Below are 15369 nucleotides of genomic sequence, written 5' to 3'. Positions count from 1 at the left end.
ATGCGGTCACCCGAGCGGACGCCCATCCTATCCCCCGCGCCGACGAGCTCATCGACCGCCTTGGGGCCGCTCGTTTCCTCAGCACCTTCGACCTGACCTGCGGGTACTGGCAGATTGCGCTCACGGAGGGAGCAAAGGAACGCTCCGCCTTCTCCACACCCGATGGACACTACCGATTCAGGGTCATGCCGTTCGGAATGAAAAACGCCCCGGCCACCTTCCAGCGGTTGGTAAACAAGGTCTTGGCCGGACTCGAGGAGTTCAGCGCAGCGTACCTTGACGACATAGCAGTATTCAGCTCTCAATGGCACGAGCATCTCCAGCACCTCCGGCAAGTACTGCTGGCCCTGCGCCAAGCCGGCCTAACCGTGAAGTCCGGGCCTTCCTGGGCCTCACAGGATACTACCGGAGGTTCATTAAAAACTGTGGTAGCCTCGCAGGGCCCCTCACAGAGTTGACCTCCAAAAAGCTTCCGAAGAAGGTGCAGTGGACCCCCCCGTGCCAGCAAGCGTTGACGCCTTGAAAACCGCCATGTGCACCGCCCCAGTACTCAAGGCCCCCGACTACTCCCAAGAGTTTGTGGTCCAGACCGACGCATCCGAACACGGCATCGGGGCCGTCCTCTCGCAGTTCAACGACAAGGGCATAGATCAGCCTATAGCCTTCATCAGCCGAAGGCTACTGCCTCGAGAACAGCGTTGGAGTACCATAGAACGAGAGACCTTCGCCGTAGTCTGGGCCCTCAAGAAACTACGGCCCTACTTGTTCGGAACCCACTTCCGAGTGCAGACGGACCACGGGCCCTTGCGGTGGCTGATGCAGATGAGAGGAGAGAACCCCAAGCTATTACGATGGTCAATCTCCCTCCAAGGGATGGACTTCACTGTCAAGCATCTCTCTGGGACGGATCATGCCAACGCCGACGGCCTGTCCCGATTCTTCCGCTTCAGCGAGGAGAACCCCCCCAGTGGATGGGTAGTTCTCCAGACCTTTCAGCTGGGGGGGGACGCGTGTGAGACCGGCCTCACGGCGTAGGCCCTCCCGATCATCCAGCCAACCTGCAACCACCCCCAAGACACGGCATTTCCGACTCCGGCCGCCCCAGCCACACAGACCCGAGGGCCGGCCAGAGCCCCCGACAGACTCGACACCCTACCACGCATGTCCGACCAAGGGAGCGGGAACCCCCCGAGCCAGACCGAGAGGCACCAGCCCAGTCACACCTCGGATCGCCTTCCCCCGGGAGGTCTCGATCGGCCACCAGGCCCCTGTGGCGCAGGCGCCTCGCCGAGCGTCTGGGGTCCCTCCCAGACCCACCTGAAAAGACCAAAGGAGCGAGCGGCAGGAAATCCCGCCGAACCCCCTCAGTCACCAAGACCCCTCTCTGCGAGGACTCCGGACTTCAAAGGGCATGGGGAGTATAATAAGGGGTGCCGGAGGGACGAATGGGGAGAAGACCTGGAACCATCGGAGCCCCGCTGACGCTGTCGCGGCTCCCGAACACTGAACCACCTAGGCCTGCTGAGTGACTCGCGGCCTCCAACCGTTGAACCATCTGAGCCCTGCTGACGCGGTCGCGGCTCCCGAACTCCGAACCACCGGTGCCTGCTGATTGACTCGCGGCCCCCGACCATTGCACCACCTGAGCCTGCTGACGAGGTCGCGGCTCCCGAAATCTGAACTACCTGTGCCTGCTGAGTGACTCGCGGCTCTCCCCTCAAGGAAGATTGGCAAGAGGTCGCCAAGAGAACCACCACCCTCCAGCTCGAGGATTGTGAGCTGTCCGCAGGGTACTTTGCAGAGACACTATATTCAAAGACTGTCCCGCTACCCCCATTCCCCTACCACCGATTTGTAGTCTCTTGTGGCACTGATGTACTACTCGCAACTTGGATCATAAAGATCCCCTGAACCCTTCGATAAAAGAACCTATCGTCTTACGAAGAAACACGTGTGGTGTCCCTCTGTTCGTAGTGTAAGCTCAGGGTGTGCGCGCCTGGTTCGGCCTACTTGGGAGAGGTGGGTCAAAGGGGTGGGCAAGACGTGTATCGAGCCCCTCTCCGGCGAACGCCTTTCCAACAACCAGTTTTATAAAGCACATGGTCATCCGAAAATGTGGCTTCCCAGCACTCTTGAAGAGGCTAGAGTGAGAGCTTAAGGATTTAAAAGATTAAGAAAAAAGATATGTGTTTTTCCTGAAAATCATCAAATTGTCCTCCATTCTGAGGCTAGTAGGCAGAGCATTCCAGCGCTTGGGTGCAAGGTAAGTTAAACACCGACCTCCATCCCTGACTCTTGGAACATGGAACAGCTCAAGGTTGTTTGCCATTAGGTCCCTATTGGCCTCATAGGCAATGGACAAATGCTGAAGAACAAAGGCCAGTGTTGTGCTTTGCCCCGTGAATAATGCATAATGCCTTGAATTGTACCCTGCAGCTTATAGGCAGCCAGTGAAGAGTTTTGAGCGCAGCAGCTACTACAAGTATTTTCGGAATACCGAACAGTATCCTTGCAGCAGTGTTCTGGATAATCATTCATTTTTTAGTCACTGATTTTGGACTACCTAAATAAACCAAAATTGCCATAATGCAGGCGAGACAGGACCAGAAATGGTATCCATGTCTGGTGCCAGTGTGACAATCCGCTGTGTGTCGTCTGCCTAGAACACCATCTTCAGGCCAAAGGAACAAATGTCTGACAATGGGCGGACATAAATGTTAAAAAGCGTAGGGCTCAAGGACAAGCCCTGCGGAACTCCACAGAACAGCCGGTGACTGAGCAATATAAATGACCCCTCGCTAACCTTAAAACTGCGTTTGTCCAAAAATGAGGCATGCCACGTGAGGGCCTTTCCTGTGATACCAACTTCTTCCAATTGATGAAGAGGGATGGGGTAGGAAAACATATCAAAGGCAGCACTCGGGTCCAAGAGGATCCGTGTCGCTGATCCACCAGGGTCCACTATCATTTTAAGATCCTCCGTAGCCTTCAAGAGAGCTATATCTGTCCTGCACCCAGCATGAAAACCTGTAGGGTGAAGAATATTATTAGTTTCCAAATAATCTCTGATACATCTATTGATCATTTCCCCCAGAATTGTGCTAACACCAGGCAGTAGAGAAATGGTTGTATGACATTATCACCCGTGGTTTTACCACGCAAGTCTTTACATCAGCTTTTTAAGCATGCATACCATTACCACGCTTGTACATCCGTTAACATTACAAGTACACGTACCACGCAAACAACTAGCACACACACTTTCACCACACATACTATTTCTCTTTCTTTGCTGTCAATGTACAGAATATGTTATAGAATGTAAATTAAACGTACCTGTATGCAGCACTCCGTTCCGATCGTCCATCCTGCTCCAAAGTGCTCTATGTTTTATAAAGAGAGGCGTTCAACCGCGTACAGTCTATAGTATTCACTGAAAACAAAAAAGGACTATTCTTTTGCAGTTCTCTATGTCTCCCAGAGTAAGTGAACTCACACTTAAATATGCATGTAAAATCTAGACGGTAAATTGTTAATTTGGCTCTATGATATTCAAACCGGTGTCAGAAGGACATACACAGATCTCAGCAACAACCGTTTCAGCTGCTGAGCTATCTTGTAGGCTTTGTTTCTGCCACAACTTGTGGGCTTGCAGCACTAAGAATAAAGGCGTTCCAATCACCGAACATAGAGGAACTCTTTAATGATGTCAGAAGGATATTTGGCTGATTTAGATTGGTACTATGGAGACTTAACAGGTTCCTCGTAGATCTCTGCACTAGGTGCTTTAGTCTTATAGTCACTCTTACTTCCAAGACCTCTCCAATAATAAGATCTGTTCATACAATGGAAGAGATAACTGTAGAAAGTGTTTTCATTATCAGGGAATTATGGTATGTGATACAAGAATGTATGAATGTAAAGTTTTGAGTCTTCAACGGTTACCCTGAAGAGGTAATCCTGGCTCTAAGAAAAGTGGTACGAGTACAGAAAATTAAACTATGAACATGCAGATTACAATTGTGTGAACGTAAGAAACATGGAAATAAACCATTTTCATGGTCGAGACATTCTACCGAAAGGGGCGCGAAGAACTAAGGGGCATATCATCAAGAGGGGGCGATATGTATCGCTAAGCGCACTTAGCGCTAGGATAATTATCGCCTGCTATCGCTGTATTTTATTGCACTATCAGCGACGCTTATCTCAAAAGCGATAAAAATACCAGCGATAGCTACAAAATGTGCGATCATCGCTGGAAAACCAGCGATAATCGCACAAAAAACAGGCGATACCTTTCTGATAGGGCAGGGTGGACTTAGCTATTATATCGACCTTCCATTGGATATAATGGCTAAGTCAACCTGAAAGCAGGCGTAAGGAAAGTAGCGATAACCAAGGTTATGCTACTTTTCTTATCGCTATGCTCTTTAGCGTGCAGCTTGTAAATAGGAGAAATGTCGGTTAGCGACATTTCTCCCGATATTTTGGGGAGGAATGCCCACTTTGCATCTCATTAGAGATGCAAAGCTGGGCGTTAAGGGAAAGGGCACCGAGGCAAGGATTAACGCGATAGCGTAACCATGCGAATAGTGCGATACAATTATTGCCGCTTTCCGGACGAAAACGGCTGATAAAGCGGCAATACATGTTTTGATAATATGCCCCTAACACTCTACATATTAAATTGTACAATTATACATTATAAGAAAAAGGTGCAACACTGCCACCTACTGCTAAGATGCGTGGTAAAGACTTGCGTGCCAGCAGTCTTTACGATGTAAAAAAATGCATGGAAAATGGTTTACAAAGAATAAATAGTAAAGGCGATTTGCCCTGAGAAATAGGTCTGTAATTGCTTATTTCAGGATCTAAATCAGGTTTCTTTAGTAGTGGGTGGATGATGGCATGTTTCCATTCCTCCGTAGCACTACAGTTCTTCAGGGAAAGATTATAAAGATCAGTCAGGGCGGTAAGCATCACATTGCCCCCTCTCACCAGAATGTCAATGGGAGCTGGATCGAGCAGTGAGCCCGATTTAATGGAGGTTGCCATAGAATCCTCTGTGGTCAGCTGTGGGAAAGCAGAGAGTACTGACTTCTTGCTGTTGGCTCTAAATCTGTTGTCTGTACTATCCATATAGTTTGGCGAGCCTGTTAAAGTGTCAGATATGTAGAAAGTGGTGGGCACGAGATTCACAGCATTCTGCTGATGCAGTAGGCCATGTTTCTGGTATATCATAGTTTAGAAGGGCATTCACTATTTTGTAAATTTTTCTTGAGGAGTAGTCCGATTGCTGGATCTTTTCTGTGCGACTATTCACACGGGCTCTCTGGATAGCATGATGATATTTATTTAAAAGACACTTTATTGGTCTGTTCACTTATATCATCATATTTGACTCTCCATTTCCTTTCAGATTTTTTGAATTCTTTTTTTAGTTGCCTTAACTCTTGCGAAAACCAAGGGCCTTTTTTTGAGGTGCTGTTTCTTTTACTCATTTGTAATGGAATTAGGTCATCCAGGTTCTTTGTGATTACATTTTTTAGTCCTGTGTATGATGTCAATACCTCAGTATGTGCAGTTAAACTGGGTGCCGATTTGCTTAAGGCTTGCTTTCATCTGTCCGTATTCAATTTGGACCATTGCCGGAAGGTTTTAAGGTATGTGGCTCTAGGTACTGCTTCCAAACTTTTGGTATCAAAAATGGAATGCTATGATGATCTGTCCTTACTGTTGGCAGAGGTAAATGTACTATAATATTGGATAGATTAGCAAAGATTGTTGTATGTCGGAGAGTTAACCATCTGGGATAAGTGGGGGTGGAGCTTGCCGGGCCTAAAGAGGGCCGCGATATGAAATTGCTCCTGCTGACATCGCCACAATCCTGTCAATATTTGCGTAATCCATGGCTGTGGAAGTAAACAGTTAAGTGGATCAGACTAAGCCAAGCACCGGCAGCCTACCCGTATCATTGACTCCTGTATTGGTGTTCCCACAGTGCCGAAGGCAGTCTTGGTCTGTCAGCGGAGGTGGGGCCTGCCTGATTCCTACTGAGGCCCGTGCTGCTTGTGAAGAACTTCCCTGCAGCCGATGCGGAGGGCGTTGGCTGAGGATCGTTGCGCGCCCCACTCCAAATTCCTGACCTCTGTGAGGCGGCCTCGCTGCCGGGCGCGTGTGGAGGTGACAGGGGCCCGGGACTACTGGGTCCCGCTTTGGGCCAGACGTTCTCATAGCGGTGAGTGGAGGGGGGTGTCGTGTCCTCGTTGAGACCAATAACGACAGACACTGTGGGTTCATTCAAGTGCTCTTTATTGGCAACCGGTCACTATCTCGTCCCTGCTCTCACTGCCGTTCCCCTGTCTCGCCACGCCTCTTCCTGCCGGCCGGCCCTCTCGATGCTCCACCCTCCAACCACTAGACCACCTCACAACTCTACATCTCCCCCTTTGTTAGCAACCAACTGAGTCACTGAAAGTTTATCTCTCTTCAATTAGCCGCTTAGGCTGGCGGATTGTCTGTCGGGGCCTGAGTGACCGACCTTCGGGCACCACGGTGGCGTTGTCTCCAGGTTCCTGGTCCGAGCGGGTGCCATTCTCACCTTGCATTTCAGTCCGTTGAACTCTTGGTGGCGTCGTCCGCGAATCGAGCGCCTCCTGCAGGGCTGGACTACACTTTTGAAAGTGAGACACGTTTCGGGTGACGCGCCTGTTGTCCGACTCCGCTGTCAGCATGGTGCCTTTCTGTCGAGTGACTGTCAGAGGTTCCGCTCTGAACTTGCTATCCGTTTTCTTGCATTGCTCCTGCTTGACTACCACGCAGTCTCCTTCGTGGAACGAGAGAGAGCGGGCTCGTCTTCTGCCATCCGCATATGTCTTCATGCTTTCTTTGCGAGCTTTGTCGGTAACTTCCACTTCCTGATGGACGCGGCTGGGGGATATCGGTCGTAGAGCTCCCTCCCAGGTGGGGATCCGCGTCCTAACCGGTCGCCCCAGCATGAGCGTTGCTGGACATTTGCCTGTGGTGGCGTGCGGCGTCGTCCGGTACGCTCGGAGCACATCGTTGAGTGCCGCCTGTGGGTCTCTTTTGTCAAGAGCGGCCTGCTGGAATGTTTTCTTGAGGGTGGCCATGAACCTCTCAGCTGTGCCGTTGGCCTGTGGCCATAGTGGTGTTATCCGTCGGTGTCGAACATTCATTAGTTTCATGAAGTCACTGAACTCCCGGCCATTGAAAGGAGGACCATTGTCTGTTTTCACCTCTTTGGGTATTCCCCAGGCTGCAAAGACTTCATCCAAGATAGTAAGTGTGGCAGCTGCGTTAGTGGATGTCACAAACCGGGCAATAGGGAATCTCGAGTATTCATCTATTATTACTAACACATATTTGCCTGACTGCATGGGGCCATAGAAGTCCATCGCCAGTTCTTGCCACACTCCTGGCGGTAGGGGCGTCATCTGGAGTGGGGCTGGCGGATCTCCTTGCCTTACCACTTGGCACTGCAGACAGTCCTTCAGGGTGTGTTCTACCATTTTGTCCAGGAAGGGGAACCAGACGCGCTCACGAAGGGCCCTTTTTGTTGCGACCACTCCTCGATGGCTTTCGTGCGCCAGGTTGACGACTCCTTGCCGCAATTGCTGGGGGATGACGATTCGGTGATCCCTTAGCAGCAGGCCGTCTGTTGTGACGGATAGTTCCTCGCACACGTTCCGGAACGCTTGCCACTCCTGATGCATTGTTGGGTCGCCGCTTTCATCCTCCGTGTCTTCATGCCGCCATCGGTTTGTTTGAACTCTGCGAATCACCCTTTGCAGCATTGCATCCTGCGAGGTGGCGTCTTGGATGACTTCTAGGGGGACAGCTGGTGGCCGCGCCTGATCCACTACAAAGTGGATGTATTCGTCAGCAACGGATGGTGTGGGGCGCTGGGAAGCTTCGGGGTGTCGCGACATATAATCAGCTGGGTTGGCTGCCTTCCCCGGTTTGTGCACAATGGTGAAAGTGTATTCCTGCAAACGGAGTCCCCAGCGTTCGATGCGGGGAGGCATTTTGGACCGCGGGTTTCCGTAGATGGTGATGAGTGCTTGGTGGTCCGTCACCATTGTGAAGTGTTTACCATAGATAAACACGTGGAAGTGTTCGCACGCCCACACCACCGCAAGGCTTTCCTTTTCGGGTTGAGAGTAAGCCTTCTCTGTGTCGGAGAGGCTTCGGCTGGCGTGGGCCACTATGTGGCGTTGGTCCATGTCTTTATCGTATTGGGCCAGGATGGCACCTAGCCCGACGGGGCTCGCGTCCACGGTGATTTCAGTCTTGCGGTCTGGGCTGAAATATGCCAGGCTCTCCACCGTGCCCACAGCCTGTTTGATTTCTTGAAACGTTCGCTCGCACTCCGACGTCCACTCAAATACTTGTCCCTGTTTGGTCAGCATTCGAAGGGGGTGGCTGAGTGTGGCGTAGTCCTTAATGTACCTTGAGCAGTAGCTCGCCATGCCCAGGAAAGACCGTACATCGCTGACGTCTTGTGGACTCCTGGTGTTGTTCAGAGTGCTCACTTTGTCAGGGTCTGGCTTCATCCCGGCTCCAGAGAAGATGTGGCCAAAGAATTTTAGCTTCGACTGGTGGAACTCACACTTCTCTCTGTTGAGCGTGAGGTTGGCTTCTAGGAGGGCATGGCAGACTCTGTCCAAGGCTGTGTCGTGGTCCTGGATGTTCGCCCCGTAGACTAAGATGTCATCACTGTAATTCAGCGTGTTAGGGATGTGATGGATTGTTTGTCTGATAGCTTCTTGAAATATCTCTGCGGCTGATGAGATGCCAAAATTCAGTCTCTTATATCTGAACAGCCCCAGGTGTGTTGCAAATGTCGTAATATATCGGGAGCTTTCGTGGAGTTCCAACTGGTGGTAACCTTTGTTAAGGTCTAATTTGGAAAATACCCGTGCCCCGTTTAGTGCGGCTATCATGTCACTTAAGTGGGGCCCTGGATGGCGCTCCCTCTCGATGGCGGTGTTGGGCACCCGCATGTCCACACATAGTCGGACCTTCCCTGGTGTTCCTTTCTTTGGTACGACCACTACTGGAGATACCCACGGTGTGGCGCCTTCTGTCCGCTCGATGATGTCAGCCTTTAGCAGATCTTGCAGCTCGTCTTCCACAGCTTGCTGGAGGTGGAAGGGTACCTTCCGTGGATGCTGGGCAACTGGGCGGATTTGTTCATTTATGTGGAGGCGAATTTGGCCTCTGTTCATTTTGCCGAGCCCGGAGAATAACTTTGGGAATTTGTGAATGGTATCGTTGTCACTGCTGACACGGTAAAGTATTTCTACCAGTCTTAGCCGTTCAGCCGTCGGCAGGCTGAGGAGACAGTCTGCTTCTGGCCCCTCAATGACGTGTACCACAGCTGGGACAGATGTTGTTTGGTGCCTCAGCGTCGTCGAAAACTTCCCAAGACATGGGAGCGGTTTCCTGGACATCCAGGTGTAGACGCGGACATGTGCAGGGCTTAGTCGGGGCCGAGGGTTCATTTTCTTATACTCTGTCACCGGGATATAATTGAGTGATGCCCCACTGTCCATTACAAACTTTGTGTGATGTGTGCCCACACTGATGTCCAGTCGAGGGTATTTCTTCAGCTGGTCTGGATCAGCAATCATGTTCGCATATTCCACGGAATACTCTCGTTCGCTTGACGGTGAACCAGAGTCTCTAGACGGTGACCTTCTCGACCACCTTGAGGATCGTGACTCCCTGCTGGACTGGGAGGATTTGGACGACGACTTCCGACGGTCATGTACTGCTCGCGCATGGTGTCGGCGCGTTTCGCCTCTTGGCATCCTGGTTGCATTTTTGTCTTTCTCACGGCGGTACTCCCCGCACATGGTCTCAAAATGATTACTCCGGTCACACTTGTGGCACTGCTGCCCTATGGCGGGGCATGCTCCGCTGTGTGGGAAGTCATACCCACATCTATAGCACCTTCGCGCTGGCGCCTTCTTCCCGTGATCCTGGCGTCTGCTCCTCCTTCCCGAGTCTGGCCGCCGATGTCCAGGGCGGCGGTGTCTCGACGGCGGTCGGGCGTGCCGCTCTCGTTCTCTCGATCCCCGGCGGGAGCGTTCGGTGTGTACTTGACAAACTAGCTCCTTGCGCTCCGTACGCCCTGCCTCCATGGTCTTGGCCTGTTCCTCTGTTTGGTCGTGTAGTCTCGTGAGTTCCTCAATTTCATCTAGGGTGTGGCTTTTCTTCAGTAGTTTCCTGCGAAGAGACTCTGACTGACAGCCGTCAATCACGCGCAGCCGTATTGCATCATCTGTCGAGAATGCTTCAAAGTTGCAGTGGTGCGCCAATCGCCGTAGTCGCGTTATGTACGAGCCCATTACCTCATCTTTCTCTTGGCGTGCTCGCTGAAACACATACCGTTCGTAGTCCACATTCTTCTTGTGCAAGAACTTCTTATCCAGGGCCTCTCGCACCTTGGCATACGTCCCTGCATCTGCGGCAGGGATCTCTTGTATCATCTTGCTAATGTCCTTCCCCACGAGATTTCGAAGTGCGATCAGTTGGTCCTCATCCCCCAGTACCTTGGAACCTTTGATGTAGTCCTCGAAATCTTCGATCCATTCTTCCCAGCGAGGGCCCATGCTACTTCCGAACACGAGCGCTAGGGGTTCTGGAGGTCGCAGGTGCGATAGCCCCATGACAATTGGCTTCACTTCTTGGCGGACTGGGGATCCCTGTGTCGACATCGTGTTTTACGTGACGCTATGTCTAATCTGTCCACTTGCCTTTGCCTTGGTTTGTTTATTTGTTGCTTGTCTTGTTGTTATATCCAGCCTTCCCGCTTTTTTTTTTAATTTATCTGTCCTTTTTCCACTCGTGTGGGGCTTTGCTTTGCTCGTGCTTGTTTATTCTTCACGGCGCCTGACTTTAAAATGGCCGCCGGGTACACTTGAATGGGACGTCTTGCACTTTGCCTGACCTCAAGATGGCCGCCGGGCTGGTAGCATGCACAGGGCTTCACACGTGCTGCTGTCGCTGCGAGGCTTCACTCACCCCCGGTCTGCGCACCGCTCGTTCAGTCTCCTCACACTGCTGGGCTCTCTTCACGCTCGGGGCGCGCTCTGCATGCGGTGGTCTTCCCGCCGTCTTCTCTCGCGTCTTGCCACTCCGGCGATCTCTGTTGCACTTCAGTGTTTGGGAGTGTTTGGGAGAGCATTCAGCTCCATCCCACCCTCGTCGCCAGCTGTCGTGTCCTCGTTGAGACCAATAACGACAGACACTGTGGGTTCATTCAAGTGCTCTTTATTGGCAACCGGTCACTATCTCGTCCCGGCTCTCACTGCCGTTCCCCTGTCTCGCCACGCCTCTTCCTGCCGGCCGGCCTCCTCCTCCGGCCCTCTCGATGCTCCACCCTCCAACCACTAGACCACCTCACAACTCTACAGGGGGCCCAAGTCCTAGGTGCCACCCCCGGCTGGAATAAATTTGAGAACTGGGCCTACCCGATCGTGGCAGTTCTCAACGGGCCTGTATGGTCATGAGACGCCTGTCTGGGACGCAATACCGCAGCTGCTGAAGACATTGGCTTGATTGGGCTCAATATAGATGATCTGGGGCAAGGCTGCTGCCTGGCCAGGATGGTGTGAACTCTGATTAGATGCGCTATTGGTTACGAGCCATCACCACTTGGGGTCTAATATTGCAAGCACTTAACCACATTGTGCCTGGGGGTGGCTTCCCCCCTGCTGGACGCCTTGGATAGAGGACCACTGCCGGGGCTCTGCGTGCCGAAGTTTTCCTATACCTGGGGGCTGCGCAATACCAAGTGGAAATGGGGAAGCCTGATAAAACCCCAATCAAAGTTGCAATTTGATCAGCGGAAATCAACCAGGCTGAGAAAGGAAGGCGCTGAAACAGATCTAGGTGAGCAGGGCGCCACAGGAAATGAGCCCAGCGGAGACTTGCGCCATATACTAGAGGCCATGCAACAGAGCTTTTCAATGATAGACAGTAATATAGACTCTCTATCCTACCGTATGGATCGCATGTCCGAAAGGCTGGACAAGCCCGCCAAGGGATAAGGTGGAGAGGAGAGTCTCAGAAATTAAGAGGACCAGAATGTCGAGGCCTCTGGGTCGCAAAAGCAGCAGGAAAAACTTGTGGAGGTACTGCAGGCTAAAGCTAAGGACATGGAGGTGCGATCACGGCGCAATCATCTTCGAATTGTTGGTTTGCCAGAGTCCACCTCAACGGACAATATGGAAGTTTATGTGGAGCAGCTGCTGATCACAGTCCTTGGTCGCGATACCTTCTCCTCAATGTTCGTAGTTGAACGGGCGCACCGCTCACTGGCTCCTAGACCCCCCCCTGAGGACCCACCCTGCCCAATTATAGCATGCATCCTCAACTACCATGACAGAGATGCTGAGTTGCGAGGGCATGCAAGCTGGGGACACTGAATCATGAGGGGTCTGTGCTGTCTTTGTACCCTGATTTCACCCCACCGGTGCAGGACACAGGAGGTTCGCCCCTATCAAACGGAAGCTCAGAGAGCTTTACATTGAATATGCTAAACTTTACCCAGTACGCTTGAAGGTCACATTGAATGGCAAGGTACAGGGGTCCAAAGATCGTAGCTCCGCTCAACAAGCGCTTAAGGGTATAACAAAGGGCGTGGCCGAGCAGCAAGATGGCTGCTTGGTGAAGTGGCTCTACCGGCCGAGTAAATTATCCGGCAATTATCTGACTAAATACTACCAATCAACCCCCCTAACTGGAGGGAATGGATAGCTGAGGCTATGCGGCACAGAGCGATATATTCAGGCCTGTGGAGGACAGCCGCTTACGGTGAGTGGCGGACCTCATGCACTCGGACACTGTGCTGGGAAGCGGCTGCCTGGTAAGCCGGTGAGAGAGGGCGGACTCATCATGCTGCTGAACCGAGAGCCGCCGACGCTGGGGCCGGCTGCCGGAGCTGCTGTGAAGCGGTGAGAGGGCTCCGGACGCCAGAGGGAATGACGAGAGCTGCCCCTAGGTCGGAACAGAAGGTGGGTGCCGCCGGGTAGTTTGCTGTGCTGCCGGGGGAGATGGCGGGTGGACACAACTGTTGGCGGCCCCAATCACATTGGCTGAGAGACGCTGGGCCGACCACGTGGAGACGAACAGAGCGGGGAGTTGCCTGATGGATCCGGGAGCGCCCCCCCCCCATGGAGTACAGGTCAGCATTGATTTGCGAGGCCCAGGGCACGATACGCTACGGGTCTGAGAAATCCGGAAGGCAGGTTGCTGCGGCGTGTAAACTGGGGTGTGGCCAGGGGTGTCTGCGGGGCTGTTAGAAATGGGATTTCTGGTTGGCTAGGGCTTGCGCCAAAGCCAGGCAGAAACCACCACTCTTGCCAGGGCTGGGGAGTTACACGCCAAAGATAACCCCTGCTCACCCCCTTGGTAGCTTGGCACGAGCAGTCAGGCTTATCTCTGAGGCAATGTGTAAAGCGTTTGCGCGCGCACCCAGCAACAACACCCAAGGCCCACCACAAAAGAAACTCCACACAAGGTATTATATAAAAATAACCTTTGTATTATACCAAACACATTAGATAATAAATACACACTTTACAATGTGCCACTGGCACGGGTAGAATTTACAGGGGATTATATGTACAGGGGACAGGGCCACATGGACCACTGTCAGGAATTAGCACTTTTAGGACTGAGCACTTAGAACATAAGATACAAATCACCAATAGTAAATGCAGAACGTATACCTATGGAGACACAAAGTAAGTGTAGAACACAACCAGTAACTACTGGTAACAGGTAAGTACCACCTACGCAATCCTAACCACCCTAGGAAAACATCACGCAGGGAAACATGAACACACTAGCATAACTACTACTAGTAAAACAATATCCAATGCATAAACACAGTTTAGGAAGAAAAATATCATGAAGACATTGCGCAGGCGCAAAAGTACATATATGAAAATAACCAGGTACCCTAGGGGAGGGCACAACACAGCAGAACTGTCCCCAGGCCAACTGGCCTCTCAGGGGTGCAGAAATGACCAATATCCAAGAATGTCAGGGCGCGACTGTGCAGGCTGCGCAAGCCAGGCGCACAATGTACAACCTAAACGTTGCAGCTGCCCACTAAGTGGTGGGCAGCTGGAGAAAAATGAGCGTGGGCACTGCTGTGCCTGTGGAGCCCCTCTGGACCACAACAATAGGGGCGCCTCGTGGGCTCAATCAAACAAATGCGCCGTCGTTGGAGTCCCTCTCGGGGGACTCGAGATTGCCAAATAATTGCCCCCGTAACGTTGGAGCCTTCTCGGGGCTCTAGAACAAATATGGCCCCGTCGGTCGGAGTCCCTCTGGACTCGTGAACACTGTGCCTAGTGGGAGCCTTTGGGGCTCTAAAACTAATATGCCCCCAGAAGCGTGGGAGTCCCGCTCGGGGGACTCAGCAACATAAAATGCCCCGGGAAGAACTTGCCCCCTCGGTGCAGCAGCCCACAACTGCGGCGCTGCCGTGAAGAAGGGAGAGGGCAGAACGGGCAAAATCCTCAACCGCGTGGAGCCCCACTCACCTGGGACTCCCGCGTCGTCTCCTGCTCTCCCGGGCTGTTCTCAGTGGACCTCAGAGCCTCCGGGGTGACGGGCGGTGCGGGGGAGTCTCTGTGGCTTCAACCAGCCACGCGTCTTCGGGGGGAGGCGGGGTAGGCTCCCGCCCTCCTGCTTCCGGTTCCTGTTGTCCCGGAGGCCCGCCCCCGGCCGGCCTGACTTCCTGGGCTTCCCCGGCCGCTGCGGTGATTCTCCGGCCGTCAGAGGGGTAGGCTCCCTCGTAAGCAAAACAAATAAGCGGGGTGGGCACCCGCCAACGAAATAAACAAATAAGCGGGGTGGGCACCCGCCAACGAAATAAACAAATAAGCGGGGTGGGCACCCGCCAACGACGATGGCAATGCGCGGTGGGCACCCGCTTCAAATCTCGGCCCCGAGAGGGGGAATCCCTTCGCTGGGGATTCCCTCGTTGAGGAGAGCCGTTCGGTGCCGCGGAGGCGACACAGGGCACCGTCACCAGCCCTCGTTGCAGCAGCGCTCCCAGGGGTAATAGCCAAAACTCCAGGCAAGGTCCAGGAAAAAGTCTAAAAAGCAGGGGGGCAAAACTGGGCCCAGGGGCCAGCTCACAGGGCCCTCCAGCAGGGAGGCAGTCCCCAGTGGCGGTCTCTCCTGGCGCCCAGCAGCAGCAGGCCCCCCTCAAAGTAGGATCAGCAAAGGACAAATTGTAAGGGGACACAGCCCCTTTTTATACAGTGAACCCCTTTGTCTTCAAGGTGCAGGGAAGGGGCGAACCAGTTACAACTGGTTCCTGAG

Source organism: Triturus cristatus, chromosome 9 (genome assembly GCF_964204655.1).
Source record: "Triturus cristatus chromosome 9, aTriCri1.1, whole genome shotgun sequence".
NCBI classification, from domain to species: domain Eukaryota; kingdom Metazoa; phylum Chordata; class Amphibia; order Caudata; family Salamandridae; genus Triturus; species Triturus cristatus.
This window is presented reverse-complemented; position numbering follows the sequence as displayed.